General features: G+C 43.0%; 1 non-coding gene across 1 annotated transcript; it reads right to left on the bottom strand.

The window, feature by feature from the left end:
* Positions 1-6,166: 6,166 nt before the first annotated feature.
* LOC120269878 lies at positions 6,167-6,273 on the bottom strand. Its single transcript, XR_005539507.1, has one exon. It is a non-coding gene; the product is annotated as a small nucleolar RNA R71 (small nucleolar RNA).
* Positions 6,274-25,531: the final 19,258 nt, after the last annotated feature.

Below are 25,531 nucleotides of genomic sequence, written 5' to 3'. Positions count from 1 at the left end.
GTATGTATTTTATATGTATTAATCTCGTAACATTTGTGAATATGTTAATGAATTGATGCCCATTTTATGTCTAAATTGGTTATTTTGGTGTTGCAGGTCTTAAATGAGTCGAACGATGCTCAAAAAAATGTAAATCGGATGAATTCGACAATCGAAAAATGGCATTTTTTTGGGGTCCCAAAGACCGTAGTGGCAATCATGAGCGGCAATGTAGCGTGTCATTGTTCTTGCCGCGGGCATTTGGTCAGGAGTTTCACGGGCTCCATGCGCCCGCATGGGTGCCCGTGAGGTTTTGCTGGAAATTCTTAATACTCTGCATCGTAGCGAAAAAATCATGAGCGAAAAAAATGTAGCCGAGCAATCGTAGCACGGCATGTTTTTCCGGGCATTTGGTCAGGAGCTTCACGGGCTCTATGCGCCCGCATAGATGCCCGCATGGACCCGACGGGATATAAATGAAACCCGATTTTTTTCTAGGGCAAGGGAGGAGTTTTTTTGGGAGAGTTCTTGGAGCCGATTTTTCACCAGTCTTTAGGAGGCAAGATCACACGTTTTGGAGAAGGGAAATCAAAGGGAGAAGCTCGGTTTTGGCTAGATCTTCATCGATCTCTTCTTTGGGAGTTTGTAGATCGACTGAGGGAAGCCGCCCCTCATCGCAGGGCGTCCGTGGAAGCATTTCCACCTAGCTTGGCTTGTCTTCCTACTTCTATTGTTTGAGGGAGTTTTTCTTATGCCATTTGTAGTTGTTTTCTCATGGACTTGTTGCTTGTATTTGTTCGCATGGATGTAGTAGACTCCCAAGGTCACCGGATGCCGGTGAACCTTGGGGTGAACTTGTGTATTTGGATGATTTAATTTTGTCTATTGCAATTGTTGTGTATTTGTGATTCATTCTTGGTGCATTTGATGTGTTGCTTACATGAGAACTCAGTAAAACCAACCTGCTAGGTTGTACATGGTAGCGTGACCATCGCCCTTGTACTAGACACACAAAGTTTGGAAGGGATTCATGTACGAATACGCCGTGACCATCGGGTATTCTGACTCCCTCCACCATTAGGGCTAGACCAAGTTGTGTTCCGACCCCTAATTAGGGATTTCCCACTTGTTAATGCAATCGTATGAGGATTTGATCGGAAGAAATTTTTGTGTCAATACTTATACCGGATTAGGGGTTAATTGCCGTGACCATCGGGTTGATCTAATTTAGGAAATCTCTAGGTCCAAACCTTCAATTGCATGACATTCTTAGCATCCTTTGCACTTTAGTAGCCCCTAGGGAATCCGCATCCGTGACCATTTCTTTCCCCGATTTTTATACCCCTACCTTATCATAGACTCCATTTGTAGTTCTTTTATTTCAAGTAATAGATTAGAGAAACCCTTCGAATCATTCGGCTAGACAATACGCAAAGAGGAAGTAACAGTAGATTCTTGGGCCCATGGAATACGACCCTCTCGTGCTCGCACGAGGGGTATTACTTGACGACTCGGTGCACTTGCGGATCACTCATCAGTATCCTCAGCAGGCTCCTCTATGTCCTTAGATGATGACTCCACTAACGCATATCCCTTTGAGCCTGTACGTCTAACAATGCTCATCGAATGAAGGGCAACCAATCCCAACAGTACTAAGCTTCTAATCCTCTTCTCACCTTTGACCGAGCGTATCAGACTCATCTTAAACATGAGACGAGTAATGTAGGGTCTTGCAAACACTACTCCTAGTGACAAATACTTGCTCTGGTGGTGAAAATAGTCAGCGACCACATATCCCAAATGGACATGCACCACATAAACCATGGAGTGGAGATACAAAAGATCTATCCTACGAAGTGAGCCTGTACCATCTCCACAACCTATCACTAACCGGCTAAGAATAGCATGAATATACCTGTGTTCCGGTCGTGTAAGAAAAAAGGCCTTCGACTACCCTTGGACATAATGGCGGCCACCACATAAATCATGGAAAACCTTGCTCGAAGTGAGATCATAAAGGTAATCAGTGAAGAGCTCTGTGTACTCGATAGTATCAACATAATCCTGATCATATAATCCGAGATATATTGAGAACTAGGTCAGAAACATCCCATGCGGTTGAACGAAGGCTCAAAAATGAATGGTGTCCTCCGTATCAAAGTTAGTGCCGGCGGCGTCACGGTCATAGGAAAATGAGGCCAGAATCTCCAAGGTAATATCCCACCGGACGGGCTGCTGAATGGAGAACAATCAGTACCAACCTCCCATACTAACAAAGACTCTGACCTCCTCTAGTGTATCCCAGTCGATGAAGCGTGACCATCCAATCTTAAGGTGCTAGAGACGCTCAAACCTTTGATGATAAACGGTGTCAGGAAATTCAGCTACTAGTGGTGAGGACGTTTCTGAGCCAATCTCTTGGTCCGTGGTGCCATGTCTGTGATGAAAATACTTAAAAACATTAGTTTGGCATGAAGCAGGGGAGAAACAAGGCCACTGGGCCACTGTCCCATCCCACGCAGGCGCGTGGGCAAGCACGCCTTGCATGGGTGCATGGGCTCTCGGTCAGGGGGGGCCAAGTTACCATTTGGCCAGCACGCAGGTGCGGCTGGCGAGCTTGCGCGCCCTCAGCCACATGGGCGCATGGCCGAGGCACGCGCGGAGATGCATGCCTTGCCTGGGCGCATAGCCTGGCAAGCTGCGCGCGTGTGGCTGGGCTGGCGCTCAGCCAAGGCGAGCCACTAGCCTGTGTGGCCAAGCTACACGGCCGCGTGGGCACCCAACTTTGACCAAATCCACCAAAGTCAGGCCCCAACGCCTCATACAACTTCATTCTCACACATTGACAAGTATCTAGCATGATCTCCTATGAGAAATAACAAAAAAAAATCTCATGAAAACTCCATGAAAATGGCAATGAATATATCGAAGGGATGGAAATGAGTGAAAGCTTACTGGAACAAATTGGAGAAGAAAACTCGATAAAAACTCTTGTAAATCACGTCTAAACCTCTAAGGAGTTGAAGAAAAATTAGGTTTTATCGGTTTGAAGGGTTGGGACATGAAGAGGTTCTTTGAAGAAGAATGATGATGAATAGTACCCCTTCATCTTCATATAGGCACATGGGATTGTGGAAATTCCACACCCCCGCATGGGTACTGTGCACAACCGCGTGGAAATTTCACACGGCCATGTAGATTGCAAAATTTTTGTAGACAGTCAATACAAGGCCCGAAACTCCAAATTAATACAAAATTTTCAACTATAAACATTAAATTCACCCTAAATCATGTCATACACGTGTACAATAATTTGAATCACCGAAAAAAATTCCACAAGAAAATAAGTGATCAACAAAAATTAATTAACACACTCACTCATGAAATATTTCTGCAGAATTAAAATTCTAAGACTATAAACAAACTAAAAGCTTGGGTTATCTCCTAAGAAGCGCTTGTTTAACGTCACTTAGCTTGATGTACCTGTACTTACCTCATGGTGGCTCATAAAGATGAAAAACCTTCTTCTTAGCAACCTGCACACATGATGTATAGAAGTTCTGCATATAAGGAAAAATTTTTAAACATGCTACTGAAGGAGGGAATGTTGCATTCTTCCTGTGTGTACTGATAAGTGCTTGTGCGATATAAATGCGAAGCGTTCATTCCTTATGTTGAGCATTACTTTTCTCAGGTTTTTACATTAATATGTGTGTTTTTATGTTACTTTTTACGCGGTAGGTCCGTGAGGTCGAGTATGAAGTAAATAGGCCAATGTGGATCATAATGCAGACTATTTTTGGAGGAGATATTGCTAAGGTTCAAACGCGAAGACATAGGGACAGGTGTGAGATGCTAGAGTGTGTGCCAACCTCCTCGCGATTCGAAAGTGAGCACATCCATTTGGAGGGCACAAAGGCAGTCGGACTCGAGCATTCCGTCTTATGCATATAAGAACAGGGAGCTCCACCAACATATATATCATTAAAGAAGCAAGTGATTCACGACGTGAACATGTGCCCGCTTATGCTACTCCCGATGAAAGTATGGAATTGGGAAGTTATTCGAGTCGAAGTCAGTAGCGCACAACCGTGGAAACAATATAGCAATCATCAGTAGCAAAGACTGCTCACAGCCCGGCCGAGAAATCAGAGAAGTAGAGAATCCACACGGGCGTGTGGAAATTATCCATGCCTGTGTGGAAATTCCGCACGGGCGCATGTAGCGTCCACGCCCGTGGAGTTGCCCGATTCCAGGCCTATTTAAAGCCGATTCAGCCCCGATTTTGGTATTCTTTTCTCCATCTTTTCCCCAACTTGAGAGAGGGCTTCGACTAGGGTTTTGAGGGGTATTGGCCAAGGTTTTGGAGAGGTTCTACGGCTCCGACATCGTCATTCCTGAGGAAGAAGGTTGCTAGGGGAGCTTCCGTCGAGGCGTATCCTATACCTGACTAGGGAATCCTTGGACGACGAGTAGAGGACTCTCCATAAGACCATCGATCACGACCATCGAGGGGGTTTCTTTATGGATTCATTGGTTTTACATTCAATTTCTTTGATTGTACTTAACTCCGTGGAAAGCTAAACCCCTAGTGGGTACTTGGGTGATTGTGAACCCTAGCATGTATTCGTTTCTTTGAACTTCTTTATTATGCTTTCAATAAATTGATGTTTATTGTGAGTTCCAACCTTGAATGCTTGATTGTATGAATGTTTCCCCTAGAGTGACACTAGGGTTGAGAGTTCTTGTTGGTAACCTTGTGAGTGAGTGACACACCACAAGCGTTAGACAAAACTAGGTTGGAGAGGGTTGAGAGGGTGAGTCGAGAGGTACAGGAGCGTCCCCTTTCCCCTCTGACGTGATAGATTCTACCTCTGTTCCTTGAGTTCTTTGCGGCCATAATAGAGTGAATGGTCTAAGGGATGAGCCTCCGCTGGGGCCTAGTTGCGCGTGCAATGGAGTGAAGCGTTGAGGGGATCTTAGTATCTAGGGCTTAATTGTGGCTAGGGATCTTCCGCCTGGACCAAAGGGTTAGGTCTATAATTAGGAAGCGATTTATCACTTGGAATCCCTAGAGCACATTGCAACTTTATTCGAGTGCGAGGTTGAGAGGTTATTTAATCTCTCCTCCGGGACATGAATAGAGTTAGGCATAGTTGACCTTAGATTTGGGACCATGTATGTAAGGATCTCCACGACTCACCATTGCATTGATTAGGAAGCATAATAGAGAGTTCTTACACTTGAAATGAATTTTCCTATGTGAAGCATCATCCGAGTACCCCATCTTTATCGATTGACTTGCCTCCTCCTTACTTTTTCTCTCTTACTTGTTGCTTTTAATTGTTGAGAATTGAATCATTATCATACTTATCATTGTTGATACTCCACATAGCTAAGAATCAAATTAAGTGTCTTTACTCCCTACTCCCTGTGGATTCGGCCCTGCTCACCCGGGATTATTACTTCGACAAACCAGTGCATTTGCGGGATATACGCAAGCGGACCTTGTCAAGTTTTTGGCGCCGTTGCCGGGGAGCTAGGCGTTTAGAGATATTTTGCACTTTGTTTTCTTAGCTATTTCACCACACATTCTAATTCATATCTTCTTATTCTATCATCATTCTAATTTTCTTTTTCTTTATTTTTGGTGCAGCTCTAGGTTATGACCCGAGGGAATCCATCAATATTGATTGAAGGAGACCCTGAGCTTGAACGTACACTTAGAAGAAAAGGGAAAGAACCTGTGCAAGAACAGCATAATCCAGCTGATTTGGAAGTAGAAGGATCTGAAAACATTGCAGAACAAAATGAGCAACAACGAACATTATCCGATTATGCCAAACCTTCAGTGTTGGGGACACAATCGAGTATTGTGTGTCCCCCAATTACAGCTCAAAACTTCGAGCTAAAGCCGGCATTTATCCATATGCTGCAGCAGTCCGCATAATTCAACGGTTTGGCCGATGAGGATCCAAACAGTCACATAGAGAGCTTCCTCGAGGTGTGCGACATGCTGAAGATAAATGGTGTGACGGATGATGCCATCAAGTTGAGAGCTTTCCCATTTTCCTTAAAGGGGAAAGCAAAGCAGTGGCTACACTCATTACCTAGAGCATCAATCACTACATGGGAGGAGATAGTAGAAGCTTTTCTAGCCCATTATTTCCCTCCCGGAAAATCAGCAAAGCTTAGAAATGAGATCTCATCCTTTGTGCAGTTGGAATTGGAGTCTCTATTTGAGACATGGGAAAGGTTCAAGGAACTCCTGCGCAAGTGTCCGCAACACGGATTCCCGGAGTGGATGATTGTTCAAACCTTCTACAATGGTTTGAACCCGAGTACAAGGCAACTCTTGGATGCGGCGGCAGGAGGTACCTTAGGCAGCAAGACCCCCGATGAGGCTCGTCAATTGATTGAGGAAACAGGGTTAAATAGCTACCACTGGAACGCTAGGGAGAAGAAAAAGGTGGCCGGTCTCCATGAAATTGATGCGGTAACTTCATTGGCGGCCCAAGTGGAGAGTTTGAGTAAGAAGCTAGATCTTATAGCTTCGAATAGAGTTGCGACCGTGACCAATTGCACCGGTTGTGGTGGAGGACATGCTCCCTCCGATTGTCCAATCATCATTGGTGATGTTTCTTCAATTGAGAACGTTGACTTTGTAGGTAATGGAATGAGACCTCAAGGGAATCCATACAGCAACCCCTACAATTCAGGTTGGAAGAATCATCCCAACTTTTCATAGAGTAATCAAGGACCACAGAAGACCATGGGGCCATCAGGTTTCCAACAACAACAACAAGCCCCTCAAGTGGAAAATAGAATTTCAGGCTTGGAAACCCGAATGACAGATTTGAAGAAGCACTTGGCTAGATTTGTTCAATCGGCAAATACAAGGTTTGAATAAATCGAGGCTACACTTCGCAATCACAACGCCTCCTTGCACAATCTTGAAAATCAAATGAGGCAAATTGTGAAGTCTCTCTCCGAAAGGCCATATGGAAGTTTACCAAGCAACACAGAAACCAACCCTAGAGAACATGTGAAGGCGATCACTTTGAGAAGTGGTCGTGAGGTTGAAGGGAGGTTTCTGAGTGAGAAGCCAAAAGAACACGCACCCGAGGTTGTAGAGGTTGAGGAGGGAGCAAACAAAAAGAAAGAGGTGGCAACCCCACCTTTAAAGCCAAGAATCCCTTATCCTTCTAGATTGAAGAATGACCAAGGGGATGAACAGTATAAGAAGTTCCTGAGTTTGTTCAAGCAACTCCACATCAACATTCCTTTTGTTGAGGCATTGGCTCAAATGCCTAAGTATGCGAAGTTCCTGAGTTTGTTCAAGCAACTCCACATCAACATTCTTTTTGTTGAGGCATTGGCTCAAATGCCTAAGTATGCGAAGTTGCTGAAAGACCTATTGACCAACAAGAGGAAATTGGAGGAGAGTGCTTCAGTGGTGCTTGATGCTTCATGCTCGGCGGTGTTGCAAAAGAACATGTCGAACAAGAAGAAAGACAGAGGAAGCTTCATTATTCCATGTAACATCGGCAACTTATGTGAGGAAATGGCATTGGCGGATTCAGGGGCAAGTATCAACGTCATGCCATATATTTTCTTGCAAAAGCTAGGCTTGGGTGAGCCTAGGCCTACTCGGATGACTTTACAATTGGCGGACCGAACGGTGCGACATCCGAGAGGCATCATTGAAGACGTGCTTGTCAAGGTGGACAAGTACATTTTTTCGGTTGACTTTGTAGTGCTAGATGTCGATGAGGATGCAGATGTACCTTTGATACTTGGGAGACCGTTCTTGCGGACTTCCAAAGCATTGATTGACATGGACGGCGGGGAGCTTACTTTGAGAGTTGGAGATGATAAGCTCACATACCGCCTTGTTGAAGCCATGCGGCATTCTCTCGATTTTGATGATACTCTATACTTTCTAGACACTACTGATGAAATTGTTGATGAATATATGCAGGAAATGTTCAACCCGGATCCGTATGAAGGATTGTTCGACCAAGAGGAGAGCAATGAAGAAGTAATGATGCTTGGTTCGATTGAAGAAGTAACATTTACCCCGAGGATCTTGAAGAAGGTGTTCCAGAAAATGAAGAGGGCTTGGAGACACCACCGAAAACGCTCCAAGATTGTTGGAGACGTACATGAGCCAAGGAAGTTGGATGAACCATTGCTAGGTGGTCCGAAGCCCGAGAGTACACCCTCTATCCTCAAGAGACTTTGCTCATCATACTTCCAAGCAATGGGTAAGAGGGCAACCTTCATTCATGAACCCCCGTGAGGTAAGAAAGATACATCAAGCTTAGTAACATTAAACAAGCGCTTCTTGGGAGGCAACCCAAGTGTTTACTATTTTCGTATCTTTCAGTTTAGTTGTTTACATGATTAAACTGTTAAGTGTTGGTGTTTTAATGTTTAGATTTTTGTGCTGCAATTTTATTGTGGGTTTTTCAAATTCATCGTGTGTTTTATGAAGAATTGGTGACATTTTGTCATTTGAGTTCTATTTTGTGTTTTTATCTGGTAAATTTTGCATAATAGGGTAGGCTCTGAGTGTGTAAACATGTTCAGAATATTTCTGCAGAGCCTGCAATTTTTTCCTAAGTAATCCAAAGAAAACACACTGGCGTGGGCAATTTCCGCATGCCCGTGGATGTATACTGCGAACTCATCCAGAGAGGGCACAGGGGCGTGTGGCTGCCCCTGTTGATGACCATGCGACTGGCGCACGCCCGTGGGCAATTTCCGTACGGGTGTGTGAATTCCTGCAGAGTTGGGCAGATTTTCCCGAGAACACACAGGGGCGTGGACTCGCCCCTGTGGGTGACCTTGTGAACCACACACTTGCATGGGTAATTTCCGCACGCCCGTGCAAAACTCTGCAGGTTGCTCCCTCCATCCCGAGAAAACACAGGGGCGTGCGGCTGCCGCTGTGAGTTGGGCATGTGAATGTCCACGCCCGTGGGGAATTTCCGCACGGGCGTGCGTAAGACTTGATATTTTTCTCAGTTGTTCAGGGAAGCCACAAGGGCGTGCTTTTGCCCCTGTGGGTCTAGAGCACGGGCGTGGATATTTCCCGCACGCCCGTGGGAGATCGTTCTAAGTCAGTGAGAGTTTTTCCTGAGAGCGCACAGGGGCGTACGTACGCCCCTGTGGAGCTTTTGAAGTGAGGCACACGGGCGTGGGTAATTTCCACACGCCCGTGTGGATGCACAGAATGTCAAAAGTCGCGAGTTCTGTTTAAAAGAGGATGATTTCTCTCCCTCTTCACGACTCCTTTTCACTTGAAAACACTCTCACAATACTCTCTGAGTCCATTGTGCCAGTTTGGTGGGATTTTAGCAAAGCTTTCCTGCCGGCTCTTCATTTTCTCACTTTTCTTCGTCGGTAAATCCGTTTTTATCATCTTCTTCGTCAATTCATGATTTCTATCGATTAATCTGGTTAATAATGCTTCATTTCTTTAATTGGAACAATGAATTATGTTTAGAACGAAGTTAGAGATATTCTTGAGTTGTATTTTCGGATTGTTGATGCCTGGTCGTGCGGTTCTCACGCCCTGTGAATCCACATGGGCGTGCGGAAATCCCACATGACCGTGTGGATTTCTGCAGTATTGTTTTATCAATTTGTTTGACCAATTTTGTTTATATTTTGCAGATCATAGCACCTAGGTCAAAGAAGCAAGCTGATAAGAGGCCACGTGAGTCATCCTCTAAGCCCGGTGGCATGCGATTTGCGATTCCCGAACATTAGGTCCGTTATGAGCGATTGTCGAGACTCCGTTTCAGACAGACTCGATTTTTGGACGCTACTATACTGCGGGAGCTTCAGCAGGGTGATGAGTTCGCCGATGAGATCGAGGATCTAGTTTCAGAAGAGGGTTAGTGGCAGTTGCTGACTATTAGAGAGCCAGCTATCCGAGAGTTTACACTGGAGGTGCTCTCTTCGTTCGAGTTTGATAGAGCGTATGCGAGCTTCGATAGTTTGGGTACCATTCAGTTCAGAGTATTTGGACGCAACCATACTGCTTGGCCTATACGAGGAGACATTCACAGCTACAGAGGAGTATGCACAGTTGCCTACTGATTATCCTGGAACCTTGACCCCGCAGAGAGCTTACAGAGTGCTATGTGGTCAAGGTCAGTACGAGCCGGGGGTGTCCAAGGCCACATGCCTTTCCCGACCTACCTACAGATATTTGCATGCCATCATGAGTAGGTCGGTGAATGGCCATGGCGACAGTACTAGTGTCTTGAGCCATCAAGAGCTGCTGTACTTTTTCTCGATGGTAGAGCGCCTACTGATCCACGTAGGGCACATCTTGGCTGATTACATCAGACATCAGGGACAGTATGCTAGACTGGGAGCGATCTTCTCGGGCCCTTACATTACAAGATTAGTGCTGGATATGGGTCTCTTGGATTCGATTCGCGGGGCCGAGAAGATGAGTGTACCAGCTCCCCTGGGTCTAGAGACGATGCTGTTGATGGGCATGTTCCGCAGGGTTCAGACAGGGGTTTTTGCTTTAGTCCTACCAGCCCCAGAGATAGCTGAGGATGAAAGTGATGACGCCGGAGCATCTCAGCCCGCCCCCGAGCCTCAGCCAGCATCGATGGAGACCGAGGCATCTCCAGCGGCCGAGGAACCACCCCCAGTGTGTATGTTTTCACCATCTTGAGCCAATGATCGCTTTGAGAGGCTTGAGAATGCTATAGGAATGGTCCGAGCCGAGGTTGCCGAGATTAGGGCTATGCAGGCTACTCAGTACACAGAGTTCATGGCACGTTTTGACATATTACAGCAGATCCTAGAGCGAGACATTGCCTTATCATTTGTCCTGCAGTCGAGGACTCTTCAGGCCCCCTCAGTTTCTCCAGCACCTCCATCCTCGACCCCAGCACCGGAGGACCCACTATATGTTTCCACTTCAGCAGCAGCAGCAGCGGAACCCGAGAGCGACTCTGATACTTGACCTTTCTTTTACTTTCATGCATTTTACTTTATTTTATTTTCTTGTTTTTAGACTTGTTACTCAGAAATGATTTTTCCTTCTGAGTTTATGTTATGTTGCATTTATCGAGTTGTATTCATTGCTTCATCTTTTATACACTCGAATTATTTTTTTGTTTTTTTCTTGAGCTTCACTTTGAACCCCTCGTGTATGCGTCGCGAGATGGTCTTGTCATCTTGGGAATTGAGACTTAGTCATGGGCACGGCCAAGGTGCTTCGGCACTTGGCCGTGCGAGCTTCACAACCCATTGAAACACTACTCCCGACTGAATTAGCTTCATCAAACGCAACACTAGGGAGTCGGGGGAGTATTGTTTTTGATTGCTTCTCCCACATCTATTTTTTTGAATGATATATTTTGAGTGAGCTTGCATGAGTACATTGAGGACAATGTATAACTTAAGTGTGTGTGTGTGTGGGGGAGGGGGAGTTTCATAATGTGCACATCTTTTTCTATTGTTCTTGATTGATATATGCTCACTTAGCCAATGGCGCTTCACCTTAGTTGCAATGATTGTATTCTTAAGTCTAGGAGAATTGTTAACATTGAATCATGCTCTAGTTGTTGCTTGAATTTTTTTAGGAATTTTTTTGCCCGATTTACACTTAGTGCACTACTCACTCTTTGAACTCTATTGGAAACTCATGTTTGATGTTAAAGGGACTAGTTAGGTTTACTTCGTTTGCTAAATTTTGAAAAAAAAATAGTTTTATTGTTTATTTGTGTTTGTTGGGTGGAAAGAGCTACCACCTACGAAGTATGAAGCTACTCTCACAAGTCGGATACTAGTTATGCCCTAATGAGAGAAAGAGCTATCTCATAGGATGAGTGAAAGCTACCACTCGGGTAGAAAGAGCTACCACGTCGAAAGTGTGAAAGCCACCTTAGCGGCCGCTTTGGAAAGGGCTACCTTAGAGGATGTGTGAAGCTACTACCATCTTTTAAAATTTTTATCACTTTTGTAGATAAATAAGTCCCTTGTACTTAGAACTTTGAGGAGTATAACTTGGGTTGTTTTGAGTGAATTCACACACTTACACGAAATTCGGGTTGGTTGTCCTTTTTTATTCAAGTTTTTAGCTAGAGCATTGATTTTTCGTATTTAGTGTTGAAATTTTCTTTCCTTGTAGAATACTTTCTTTGTATACCTCGGTGAACCTAAGGCCAAGCACTTTCAATATTTTCTTCATTGATGCACAGAATGTTTTAATGTTTTCTTGAGGACAAGCAAAAGCTTAAGTGTTGGGGAGTTTGATAAGTGCTTGTGCGATATGAATGCGAAGAGTTCATTCCTTATGTTGAGCATTACTTTTCTCAGGTTTTTACATTAATATGTCTGTTTTTATGTTACTTTTACGCAGGTAGGGCTGTGAGGCTGAGTATAAAAGAAATAGGCCAATGTGGATCATAATGGACCTATTTTGGAGGAGATATTGCTAAGGTTCAAACGCGAAGACATAGGACAGGTGTGAGATGCTAGAGTGTGTGCCAACCTCCTCGCATTTGAGTGAGCACATCCATTTGGAGGGGAACAAAGGCAGTCACACTCGAGCATTCCGTCTTATACATATAAGAACAGGAGCTCCACCAACATATATATCATTGAAGAAGCAAGTGATTCACGACATGAACGTGTGCCCGTTTGCGTTACCCCGATGAAAGTATGGAATTGGGAAGTTATTCAAGACGAAGACTGTAGCAGAGAATCCACATGGGCGTGTGGAAATTCCGCACGGGCGCGTGTAGCGTCCACGCCCGTGGAGTAACCCGATTCCAGCCCTATTTAAAGCCGATTCAGCCCCGATTTTGGTATTCTTTTCTCCATCTTTTCCCCAACTTGAGAGAGGGCTTCGGCTAGGGTTTTGAGGGGTATTGGCCAAGTTTTTGGAGAGGTTCTATGGCTCCGACATCGTCATTCCAGAGGAAGAAGGTTGGTAGGGGAGCTTCTGTCGAGGCGTATCCTATACCGGACTAGGGAATCCTTGGACGATGAGTAGAGGACTCTCCATAAGACCATCGACACGACCATCGAGGGGGTTTCTTTATGGATTCATTGGTTTTACATTCAATTTCTTTGATTTTACTTAACTCCATGGAGAGCTAAACCCCTAGTGGGTACTTGGGTGATTGTGAACCCCAGGATGTATTCGTTTCTTTGAACTTCTTTATTATGCTTTCAATAAATTGATGTTTATTGTGAGTTCCAAGTTTGAATGCTTGATTGTATGAACGTTTCCCCTAGAGTGACACTAGGGTTGAGAGTTCTTGTTGGTAATCTTGTGAGTGAGTGACACACCACAAGCGTTAGACAAAACTAGGTTGGAGAGGGTTGAGAGGGTGATTCGAGAGGTACAGGAGCGTCCCCTTTCCCCTCCGACGTGATAGATTCTACCTCCGTTCCTTGAGTTCTTTGCGGCTATAATAGAGTGAATGGTCTAAGGGATGAACCTCCGCTGGGCCTAGTTGCACGTGCAATGGAGTGAAGCGTTGAGGGGATCTTAGTATCTAGGACTTAATTGTGGCTAGGGGATCTTCCGCCTGGACTAAAGGGTTAGGTCTATAATTAGGAAGCGATTTATCACTTGGAATCCCTAGAGCACATTGCAACTTTATTCGAGTGCGAGGTTGAGAGGTTATTTAATCTCTCCTCCGGGACATGAATAGAGTTAGGCATAGTTGACCTTAGATTTAGGACTATGTATGTAAGGATCTCCACGACTCACCATTGCATTGATTAGGAAGCATAATAGAGAGTTCTTGCACTTGAAACGAATTTTCCTCGGTGAAGCATCATCCGAGTACCCCATCTTTGTCGATTGCCTTGCCTCCTCCTTACTTTTTCTCTCTTACTTGTTGCTTTTAATTGTTGAGAATTGAATTATTATAAAACTTATCATTGTTGATACTCCACGTAGCTAAGAATCGAATTAAGTGTCTTTACTCCCTACTCCTTGTGGATTCGACCCCGCTCACCCGGGATTATTACTTCGACAAACCAGTGCACTTTCAGGATATACGCAAGGGGACCTTGTCATGTACATTGTTGTTCAATTTCTCCTCCTCTATGTCCGGCCACTTCTCGTATAGATCCGGATGCAAACATTCCTGCAAGAACTCATTAGCAATCTCATCATTGACATCAACAAAATAACAAGTATCATCAAAGTCAAGAGAATGCTTCATTGTTTCGGCGAGGCAGTATGTGATCTTTTCTTCTCCAATGCGTAATGTCATCTTGACTCCATCTATGTCAATGAGTGCCTTGGATGTGCGTAAGAAAGGTTTTCCCAAAATCAATGGAACCTTCGCATCTTCATCAACATCTATCACCCCAAAATCTACAGTAAAAATATACTTGTCAACCTTTTCTAAAACATCTTCAATTATACATTTAGGATAACGAACGGAATGATCATCTAGCTATAAGGTCATGCGGGTTGGTCTTGGTTCTCCTAACCCTAATTTTTCAAACAATGTGTACGGCACATAACATTAATACTAGCTCCCGAATCGGCCAAAGCTTTTTCTTCCCCCAATCATCCGATTGCACATGGTATGATGAAGCTTCTTTGATTAGTCATTTTCTTTTTCAAATTTTTCTAAAGCATTACCAAACAATTGCCTTCTAAGACTACAGCCACACTCTCTTCCATCTTCCTCTTGTTGGTTAAGAGGTCCTTCAAGAACTTTACATAATGAGGCATTTGAGACAACACCTCTACAAATGGAATGTTGATGTGTAAATGCTTGAATAGATCCAGAAATTTCCTATTTTGCTCATCAACTTGATCTTTCTTCAAACGTGCCGGATAAGGGATTCTTGGAGTAAATGAAGTGGGTGACACAGCTAGCCCCTTCTCTTTGGCTTGCACCTTATCTTTTGGCTTTTCTTGAGGAATTTCAGCAGTCTTCTTAGTGGGGGTTTTAGCTTGAAGAATTTTAGAATTGTTCTCAGTAGTGAGCTTTTTTTGGAGCTCACGACCACTCCTCAAATTGATCGCCTTCATTTGCTCTCTTGGGTTAGTCTCGGTGTTACTTGGCAAGTGATAAGTGCTTGAGTAGACATATTTTTATATATGTTTTACATGCATTGAGCATCATTTTTACTGTGGTTTATGTCTCATATTGTGTATTTGGTGTTCTTTTTATGCATATAGGTTGTGAATGCTTCAAAGAGTAAAAAGGAAGCAAAGATAGGCTATAAAGACACAATGTTGGGAGTTCTTGTTCAATTCAAGGATCAAGACACGAGAGCATTTCATAAACGTGGAGATGTGTGCCAACTTCTAAGAAGATTCAAGTCAATTCACTATTTGGAAGGGCACAAAGGCAGCCACATCTTCATATTCCTTCTCTTTGTGAAGATTGCAAGACCTCTCAAAGATACGTCGATGAAGAAAAGTTTTATAGCCTACCACATGGACGTGTGCCCGGACATGTGGCCTTAAGAGAAGAGTGTTCGGATCGCGTTTTGTGAAAAGTACTGTTCACGCGGCCGCGTGGAAATTCCGTGCGCCCGCGTGGAAATTCTTGCAGCCCACGCGGGCGCGTGGAAAATCCACACGGGCGCATGAGGGCACGTGACTGACGCGATCTAAGGCCTATAAATAGCCGTTTTGCCCTATTCTTTCTCATCTTTTGTGCGGCTCTTGAGGGGTGAGACGGCTAGGGTTTGGAGAGGAGGTCTTTGCGGCTTTAGAGGCGCTTCGTCACCAACTTTGATCGATTCCTCCTCCGTCATAGCATCAAGGAAGCCACCGGTGAACCTAGCTTCGAGTGGGTCCTTCAAGACGTCGAAGCTTCCATCAAGGCCATCAGCTCATATATAAGGGGGTTTATTTCTATGGTTTTTAATGTACTTTCATTCATTGATGGTGTGTTTTTGTATGTTGCTCCATGGAGGGCTAAAAACCCTAGAGGGTATTTGGGCTTGTGAACCCTAGGATTCTCAACTTTTTGTGGATTTGCTTTTGTGTTTCTATTTAATCCGAGTTTGATTAAGTTTCATTCTTGAATGTTTAATGCTTGCTTGCCTTATTGATCTTATGGTTATTTGGTTTGCATGATTTGTTGCCTTGGTGGGAGAGAGATCTCCATTAGGGTTAGAACCTCAAGATTGAAGAGGGTTGAGAGGGTGAGTCATGAGATAGTGAAGTGTCCCCTTTCCCCTCCGATTGGTGTATTCTATCTCCATTTCCCTAAGCTCTATGCAACCATATTTGGTGGGAGGCGTGAGATTGCTCGATTTCTCCGCGGGACCTTGTAGGCGGTTAGGATCCTTCGCCGGAATTAGGGTTGGATCAATCTTTAGGAATTGGATACAGCTTTGGAATCCCTAGAGTGCTTTTATGGGTCATATGTGGTGTGAGGTGTTGAGATTGAGCGATTTCTCCACCGGGACCTCGTAGGGGACTAGTATCGGTGATCTAGAGATAGACCCGATTAAGTTTGGATTTCCACGACTTAACTTACTCATCATAGAAACATTTTTGCTTATCCGGTACCTAATACCGAATCCTAGGGGAGTATTGCCCGAATACCCCACTTTTTACTCGATTGAGATTCTCCTTCCATTTTACCCTTGCATATTCATCTCCGGTGTTTATCTCTTCAGACATTAGATCACCACACTATCCCATTATCATTAGGCTAGATAGCGAGAAGAAGTTAGTACTAGTAGCCCCTGCTCCTTGTGGATTCGACTCACCCCGACTCACCGGGTATTTATTACTTCGACACCCGTGCACTTGCGGTACACACACGCATATTCGGACGTGTCAGCAGGCTTCCTAGAGGCTTCTCCGCCAATGACTTGACTATTTGCCCCACTTGGTTCTCCAAATTATGTAAAGAAGCGGTATGATTATAGAGTGTTGCCTCTATGTTTTGGAACCCTATGTTGGTTGATTGAATGAACTTTGACAAAACCCATTCTAACAATCTCACACCTCATGCCAAATATGGTTGCATAGAGTATATGGAACACGGAGATAGGAAACACTCAATCGGAAGGGAAAGGGGACACTCAACTATCTCATGACTCACCCTCTCAACCCTCTTTAACCTTGACGTTCTAACTCTAATGGAGACCTCGTGCATTAATGTAATAGATCAAGCAATGTAAATCAATCACAAAGTTCAACAACATATGCTAGCAATGAAATCACAAGGTTAAAACTCAAATCAACTCGGATTAACTAGAAACATAGAGCAAATCAATACAAAAACATAGATCCTAGGGTTCATATGCCCAAATACCCACTAGGGTTTAGCCCTCCATGGGCCTAATTACAAAACAATAATGGATACAATAAAAAGCAATGAAATCCATAGAGAAAAACGCCCCTTGAATTCATGTAGATTGGCCTTGTTGTGTAGCTCAACGTCTTGATGGATTCCTCTCTGAAGCTAGGTCACCGGTGGCTTCCCAAGTGCTATGATGGTGAAGGACACTATCAAAGTTGGTGAAGAACATCCTCCAAATTGGCAAAGATGATAAGTGCTTGTGTGTTAAGAATGTGAAATGTTCTTTCCTTACGATGAGCATTATTTTTTTCAGGTTTAAGTGCTAATACATGTGTATTTGTGTTCTTTTGCGCATGTAGGGTTTTGAAGCCAAGTATTAAGAAAAGAAGCCAAAAGTAGATTGTGAACGCACTATTTTGTGGAATCTTGGAAAGAACAAACATAATGACACAAGTGGGGCTTTAAGATACGTGAATGTGTGCCAACCTCCATATATTCAAATTATTACAATGAGTTGGAGGGGCACGAAGGCAGTCACATTTGCGTATCCCGACTTGTGCATTGATAGAAAGATCTTCACCAATGAGGCCTTTGATTGAAGAAGAGTTGTGATCTACGGCATAAACGTGTGCCCATTTATGTTGCCTCGATGAAAAGTGTGTAATTGGGAGTGTTTTGGCGAATCACTGTAGCAAATCACTGTAACAATACACTATAGTAGTTAATATTCACAGCCAGCCAAAAATCAGGTTTCTGGAAAATCCACACGGGCTTGTGGAAATTCCCTAAGCCCGTGTGGAAATTCCACAGGCCAATGTGAAAAATCCATGGGGGCGTGCAGATGCCGGATTTCAGCCCTATTTAAGCCGCGGTTCAGTCCGATTTTGGGAGAAATCTTTTACCCTTCTCTCCAATATTTCTCTATCTTCTGAGAGGCGGTCAGCTAGGGTTTTGAGAGGCTTCGGCAAGTCTTTGGAGTAATTCTACGGATTTGACACCGCGCTTCGCTTGGAAGAAGGTTATTAGGGCAGCTTTTGTCGATACCGATCTGGCGAGATGTGCCCTAAGCAGGACAAGGGGATCTTTGGAGAAGACGAGGCTACTCCACAAGACCATCAACATGACTACCAAGGGGGTTTTCTATGGATTACTTGTTTTTAATTTTAATTTCATTATTGATTGTATCTTGCTCAATGGAGAGCTAAACCCCTAGTGGGTACTTGAATTTTATATACCCTAGGATGTTAATATTTCTCTGACCTTTTATTATGCCTTCCTTAATTGATGTTTTTAATTGAGTTTCAATCTTGAATGCTTGTTGAATGATTTCTCCCTTAGAGTGACACTAGGGTTGAGAGTTCATCTTGGTAACCACTTTGGATAGGCGACACGCCATGAGGGTTAGACAAAGTTAGATTGGAGAAGGTTGAGAGAGTTAGTCGAGAGGTAGCAGAGCGTCCCCTTTCACCTCTAGTGTGATTTATCCTACCTCCAATTCCTAGAGTCCTTTGCAGTTATAATAGAGTGAAGAAATAAAGGATGAACTCCGCTGGGGCTTAGTTGCAATAGCAATAGAGTTAAGCATTGAATTGACTTTAGTATCTGGGGCTTAATTGTGACTAGGGGTCTTTCGCCTAGACCAAAGGGTTAGATCTACACATAGAAATAGGGTTTATCACTTGAAATCCCTAGAACTCCATGCAACTTTGCACAGTATGAGGTGTTGAGACTGAGCGATTTCTCTGCCGGGATATAGTGTAGAGTTAGTCACAGTTGACCTTAGGTTTTGGACCATGTGCTTTAGGATTTCCATGACTCATTAAGCATTAGTTAGGAAGCATAATAGTAGGTCTTGAACTTGAAACATTAGTCCTAGGGTGGGCATTATCCGAGTACCCCACTTCTATCGATTGCTTTTCTTCTCAATTACTTGGGCCTCTCATTCTTGTTTCTTTTGTTTCTTCTTACATTACACTTTATCAACACAATCATTATTCATCTTCGATTGGTTAAGTAGCAATTTTAGTATTTTTATTCCCTATTCCCTGTGGATACGATACCTCACTCACTTGGGATTTATTACTTTGACAAACACGTACACTTGCGGGTCACACGCAAGTGGCATTGTCAAAAGACCTTCTCTCCAAACCCTAGCCGACTTGCCCTCCAAGTACTCACTGAAAGCTATGCAAAAAGTCTCCAAAAAATAAAGCAAATGGTGTATTTATAGCTTAGAATCACATCTACCACGAGCCCTTACGCGCGCGTGTGGATTTTCTACGCGCCTGTGTGGGCTGCACGAATTTCCACCCCCTATGTACAAACAGCTCACAGTTGCGAAATTTTTTCTCTAATTTTCTAATTTTTTTTTTCAAAATAAAACTAGCATACTAAAGTACCAAAAAATAATGAACTAGTGTCTTCATAGCTCTAATGAGTGAGAAAAGTGCATAAAGAGCAATCGTATAAAGGAAAATGAGGGAAGAACCTCCAAGGTAATGTCCCACCGGACAGACTCTTGAATTGAGAACAATCGGTCCCAACCTCCCACACTAACAAGCTCTTTGACCACCTCAGCAAGACTAATATCCTCTAGTGCATCTCAGTCGATGAAGCGCGATGGCCCAATCTTAAGGTGCTAGAGACGCTTGAACCTTTGCTGATGAACGAGGTCAAGAAATTCAACCTTGGCTATAGTAATTTCCACAAACGTGATCCGGACATTCTCCTCTTAAGGCCTCATATTCGGGCACACGATCATGTGGTCGGCTATAAGACTTTCCTTCATCGACCCATCTTCAAAAGGTCTTGTAACCTTCACAAAGAGAAGGAATGTGAAGATTTAACTGCCTTTGTGCACTTCCAACTGGTGAATTGATTTGAATCTCCTTGGAAGTTGGCACAAATCTCCTCATTCATGAACTACTCTTGGGTCTTTATCTTTGAATTGCACAATAGCTCTCAACATTGTGCCTTAATACCCTATCTTTGCTTCCTTTCGAATCTTCTAAGTATTTCACAACCTACTCGCATAAAAGAACACCCAATACGTGATATGAGACATAAACCACGTATAAAATGATACTCAATGCATGTAAAACACATATAAAAACATGTTTAATCAAGCACTTATCAGAGTGCCCCTATGAGTACCCCTGTGAAGATCCACAAGCCCGTGCAGAGTTTCTACAAGGGCGTGTGGAACACTTAGCCAAATTTCTCGGGTGGACAAAGAAGTCACAGAGGCGTGTGGGTGCCCCTGTGGGTTGGGCACACGGGCGTAGGGAATTTCCACATGCCCGTGTGGATGTGTTAAGAGGTAAGTTATACTATCCTGAGAGCACACAGGGGTGTGTGAATGCCCTGTGAAGCTCCCCTGTGGAGTCACACGGCGTAGGTAATTTCCACACGCCCGTGTGGATGCATAGAACATCAAGAGGCATGGCTTTTCTATAAAATGCTCATGCCCCTTCGTTCCTTAACCACCAAAACACTCAAACAGTGACTCTCTTGGCTCTCCAAACTCCTCACTATCTGTATATAGGCATCTAGGGTAGTTTGCCGGCCATATTCAAGGTTTTTCATATTCACTTTGTCGGTAAGACCTCTTTCTCGATTTCTTTCACCGTACTTGATTTAGTTTGATTAAACTGGTGATTGTCACTTTGGTTGCATTTTAAAATAGTTGGTGCTTGTTTAGAAAGAGTTTTGAGTGAATTTCTTGATGTATTTGTGGACTTTTGCATAGTGGTCGTGCGGTTTACACGCCCCATGGATCCACTTGGGCGTGTAGAATTTCCACACGACCATGTGGATTTCTGCAGTATTTTTACTTTGAGTGAATTTGATCGATTCTTTTTCAATTCTTGCAGATATGGCACCCAAAACTAAGAAACAAGCCGGCAAGCATCCTAAAGAGCATTCCCCTGAGCCAAAGCATATGGAGTTCGCCATTTCGGAGCACCAGGCTCGGTTTGAGCGACTATTGAAGCTCAAGTTCGGTCAAACATGATTCCTAGACTTGAGCGCGATCAAGGAGGTTCAGCTGGTGGATGATATGACAGATAAGGTTGAGAAGCTCCTCACCGTCAGTAGTTGCTGCAGATTATTGACCATTCATGATCCTGCCATTCGGATGCTGACATTGGAAGTGTTAGCATCGTTCGAGTTTGACTGTTCATACTCCAGCTTTGGTAGCATCGATGTCATCTAGTTCATTGCTTTCAGATAGTATCATAGTATGAGTGTCACACAGTTTGTAGTCCATTTCGGTCTGTATGATGAGCCGTCATTAGTACAGAGGAGTATGAGCAGCTACTGGCGGATTATCACGGCAGCCTAACACCGTAGCGTGTACATAGAGCGCTGTGCGGACAGGGTCAGTATGAGCCACGGGTTTCATAGGCCACCTATCTCTCCCGGCCGAACAACCGATACATTCACACCGTTCTGAGCAGATCAGTGAACGGCCATAGAGATAGCATCGGTGTACTCAGCTGACAGGAGTTGTTATATCTATATTCCATGGTACAAAGCACACCGATCCACCTTGGATACATCCTGGCAAAGTACTTACGGCATCAGGGACAATATGCCAGGATCGGCGTCCTCTTCTCTGGTTCTTACATCACTAAACTTATCATCAGGATGGGTTTGTTAGACATGATCAGAGGGACTGAGAAAACGATCATACCAGCACACCTCGGCTTGGAGACTATGAGGCTCATGGGCATAATACAATGATATAGAGACGGGGTCTATGTGATTCTTGCTGGTTTGGAGTTCCTAGATCCTTCATCCTTGCTCGTTGAAACCTTGAGGTAAGCATTTCTTTTCTTTGTCTTCCTTGTTTCGTTGATTGGATGAATGGATCTAGGGTTATGGAGGAAGCTTGAAAGGCTTGATCATTGTTCTTCTTGATTTCTTGTCACTATCCAAACTTGAGAAAATAATTTGCATTGTTATGCTTCCTTGATCAATTGTATCCATGAACCAATTCTTCATATGGTTCTTGGTCTTCTTTTTTGCCCCAGTCATTTAGGCCAAGTCCGTTTGAGTGCGTTCGAGTCTTTGATTTAGAGTGAAGCTCAAACCCTTAGGAATTTATTAGAAACCCTGAAACCCGATTTTGAGCCAACCCTAGGATCGATTTAGGGTTGCTTTGCATGGTTGAACCTAGTTTTCATTCTTGTGTTTCTTAGCTTATTCTTGCTTGTTTTTGTGTGTTTGTGTGTGTGTGTGTGTGTGTGTTTTTGTTAGCTGGTGAGAGCTCGATTTGAGGCAAGAAACTAGTGGAGGGGTAGTACACTTGAGGTTTAAATCACGTAAGTTGTCAGTGGGTTTTGGGATTACATGATTCTATTAGAATAATACTTGAAAATCTTCATTGTTTTTCTTGAGAGTTATTGATGGCTCTATCACAATAAATAGATGCTTTGCTCGGCTCGGAAGAATTTATATACTATTGAATTATGTATGACACCCTTAATGTTTGGATGAATGTTTTTATGATTATAATAGTATTTTGGAGTTGAAGTGATTTATGGACCCTTGTTTATCTAAACATGCTTCTAGCATGGATACTTGTGAATATGGATTGCATTCCCTATGTTTAAATATTGTCCTAAATATGGACCCTTTGATGAGATGTGCATGTATTTATTGATTTGGATAGTGATGGGGTCTGTAACCCGCCTATAATAGTAGGGGGTCCCCACAGACCAGCCTTTAGAGGTGGCATGGAGGACCTATTTTCTTTGTCCTCTTTAGGTGGTGTGCAGAACCCTAATTGGACCATGCATCAGGAGTCCGAAGTCACCATACGAAACTAGTGGGTCAACATCAAGGACATGAGGACCTTGATAACTCTAAACTTAGCTATGACTACAGCTAGAGTTTAGAGGATTTTCTAAACCAATGATTGATTGATTGAGACGAAAGTATTGTATTTGAGAAATTCATATTCTTGTGATGAACTATTATTTTTGTATTGATCTCGCCTATATTCTTGAAATGAAAAAGAATGAGTTTTACAACGAGTTTTATGGTTCGCTGCTTCAAAACTCATATTATGCTTGAGAATGGTTTTCGAATGTCAAAACCCTTATTTGAGCCAAATGGATCTTTTATGTTATCTACATTTATCATATGCATATGTATGTTGCTATATTCATAATGATTTATTCAGAGATATAAGTTGTATTTTAAAAGTTGGTTTTTTGCAAATTATCAATTTGGTTTTTATATTCATTTAGAATTGTGGTAACCCACTCACTAAGTGACTTAGGTTCCTCACCCTCTCTCTTCGTTCCAGACTCTAACGATCAATCGCGTGGTGGTGAGACGGAGTGCTTGGTATTTACTTTCCTTCTATCATTATTCATTTCCAGTTGAACATAAGTATGTTGTATAAGGACATGAATCCACTAGCATGTTCAAACTCTATATGAATTGTTTGTTTCCTTATCTACATTCTTGGAAATTTTGTTGTATTTATGACCAGTATATTTCTTGAACTCTACTATTAGGTTATTATATTGTTGATGTTTTCCCTATGTATCTTTGTGTTTTCTATTTTATATATGCTATTTATTGTTGTTTATTTTAGGGTTTTGTTAGCCTTGCGGCGACTGGAGGATTGAGTGGTATGTGTATCTCTCCTCCAGTTTCAGTGATGTTTGTCGCGTGCTGGGTCCGCGGGTTGGGCCGTGACACCCTCTAAAAATATCTTGATTGAGTATACACTCCTTTGAAAATGATAATTGCATGTATGCACCCAGCTTTCTCACTCGGTTGTCTAAATACTTCTATCAACATTTTTATTAAAACTGATCGAAGTAAAGTAGATGCATACAAGTGTATGTGTTGAAGTAATATATGCAAAAGCAAAGTCGAATCCATAGAGACTAGATAGTAGAAGTATTAACCATATCTTCATTAGCTAACTAAAACACAAATCAAATTTTACTTTTAGAATTAAAAAGAAACAATAAAAACAAGTATAAGACCAAAATAAGAGTGTAAGGAATTAAATGCAATGAATAGAGAAGTGCCGAATCGATTTCACTTGGGAATTTAACAAATAGGATGATTGCAATTCAATAAAAACCAAATGTTAGCTAACCGGAACATGGAAAACCAAAACACACACCAAGTGTTATCTCAAGAATCCTTAGTGTTTGAACCTATGCTGAGGATGGAAATGAATCTCTCCTACTCCTATCCTTGCATGATTGCAATGGTCTCTAGGATCTCCATGTCAAGAATCGGGGATGAACCACCAAAATTCCAATCGAAAGGAACATGTGGCCTTTACTATTTCTAGAGAGCATCAATGATACCTACTCATCCAAGTGTGATCTAATTACAAGGATCTCTTAATACATAACAATGCCCCATGCGTATGTCCCGCAAGTGCACGGGTTTGTCGAAGCAATAAATCCCAGATGAGTGGGTATCGTATCCACAGAGAGTAGAGAATAAAAATAATTAAATTGTTTCTTAACTAAATGAAAAGTAAATAGTGATTTGTGTGACAAAATGTGATCTAACAAAAGTAAAAGAAACAAGAGAAAGAGTGCAACTAAAGGGGAGGTAAGGCAATCGATATAAGTGGGGTACCCAGATATTGTTCCGCCTAGGACAATCATTTCAAGTGCAAAAACCCTCTATTATGCTTTCTAACTAATGCATTAATGAGTCATGAAAATTCTTAAATACATGGTCCCAAATTTAAGGTCAACCATGCCTTACTCTATACATGTCCCGGAGGAGAAATTGAATAACATCTCAACATCGCACTCGTATAGAATCGCAATGAGTTCTAGGGATTCCAAGTGATAAATCCTCTTCCTAGATGTAGACCTAACCCTTTGGTCCTGGTGGAAGGTCCCTAGCCATAATTAAGCCCTAGGTGCTAAAATCACTTCAACGGTTCACTCTGTTGCCCCTGCAACTAAGCCCCAGCGGAAGGTCATCCCTTAGCCCATTCACTCTACTATGACTGCAAAGAGCTCAAGGAAATGGAGGTAGAATAAATCACACCGGAGGGGAAAGGGGACACTCCGCTACCTCTCGACTCACCCTCTCAACCTTCTCCAATCTAGCTTTATCTAACTCTTGTGGTGTGTCACTCAGTCACAAGAGTTACCAACATGAACTCTCAACCCTAGTGTCACTCTAAGGGAGTATTCACACAATCAAGCATACAAGATTGGAACTTAAATAAAGCATCAATTAATTGAAAGCATAATAAAAAGGTTTAATGAAAC

Source organism: Dioscorea cayenensis, chromosome 9 (genome assembly GCF_009730915.1).
Source record: "Dioscorea cayenensis subsp. rotundata cultivar TDr96_F1 chromosome 9, TDr96_F1_v2_PseudoChromosome.rev07_lg8_w22 25.fasta, whole genome shotgun sequence".
In the NCBI taxonomy this organism is placed as follows: domain Eukaryota; kingdom Viridiplantae; phylum Streptophyta; class Magnoliopsida; order Dioscoreales; family Dioscoreaceae; genus Dioscorea; species Dioscorea cayenensis.
The sequence above is the reverse complement of the archived record's forward strand: the minus strand, read 5'-3'. Positions and strand labels throughout refer to the sequence as shown.